Source organism: Oryzias melastigma, linkage group LG8 (genome assembly GCF_002922805.2).
Source record: "Oryzias melastigma strain HK-1 linkage group LG8, ASM292280v2, whole genome shotgun sequence".
NCBI classification, from domain to species: Eukaryota; Metazoa; Chordata; class Actinopteri; order Beloniformes; family Adrianichthyidae; genus Oryzias; species Oryzias melastigma.
Window position 1 is genome coordinate 24,980,215 of NC_050519.1, and position 787 is coordinate 24,981,001.

The window sequence follows — 787 nt, forward strand, 5'->3', positions numbered from 1 at the left end:
ATTTCGGAAAAGGGTGTGGCAACGCTGTCAAAGAAAGGAGCTCAGCTGAAACAAAATGTGAATGTTTCGCGGCTGAATCCTTTCATCAGTCCTAAATTGAGAGGTACTATGCTTATTTATATAAAGGACAAATGCCATAAGAGATGTTTCTTTCATGTGAAGTGCCAGTGGTTGGAGTAGGTCTGTGGTACTTGTATTACACTGTGTTCTTTTTTTTTTTTTTTTTTTTTAGAACCCAAAGGGCCAGGCAACTTGAATCCTCGAGAGGACGGCCTCCAGGGAACATTTTTAAACACATTTTCGTCAGTCAGTATGGCTGTGATAGTAATGAGCACAACATAAATTTAGTCCAGATGTTTTTTTTTTGTCCTTAAACTTGAAAGATAAGCACTCATAAATGTGTGTGTGTGGGTGTGTGCTGTGTTTTTTTTTTTTTTTTTTTTTTTTTTTTAAGTTCCAGCTGAACAGAAGCCTATTTCTGCCCAACTGGTACCACAGCAGTTGGTTCAGGACCACGACTACTGGCCTGGTTTGGGCTATCTACAGGAGTTCTACCCAGTCCAAGCCATGCTGGTAGGTGTACATGTGTCTACTGCAAAAATATTATTAGTTGTATTGGTTAGATTTTATTGAACATGTGTCTTCTTTATTTATTTGTATTTTTTTATTTATAGCTGAACTATGTACTTGATGAACACCGATCTGGAACAGAGATTTTGGCCAAAGATGGGGATGTCTGTCTGACAAGGGAAGACTTCTGGACCTTGGGTCTTAGTCAGTGTATGGA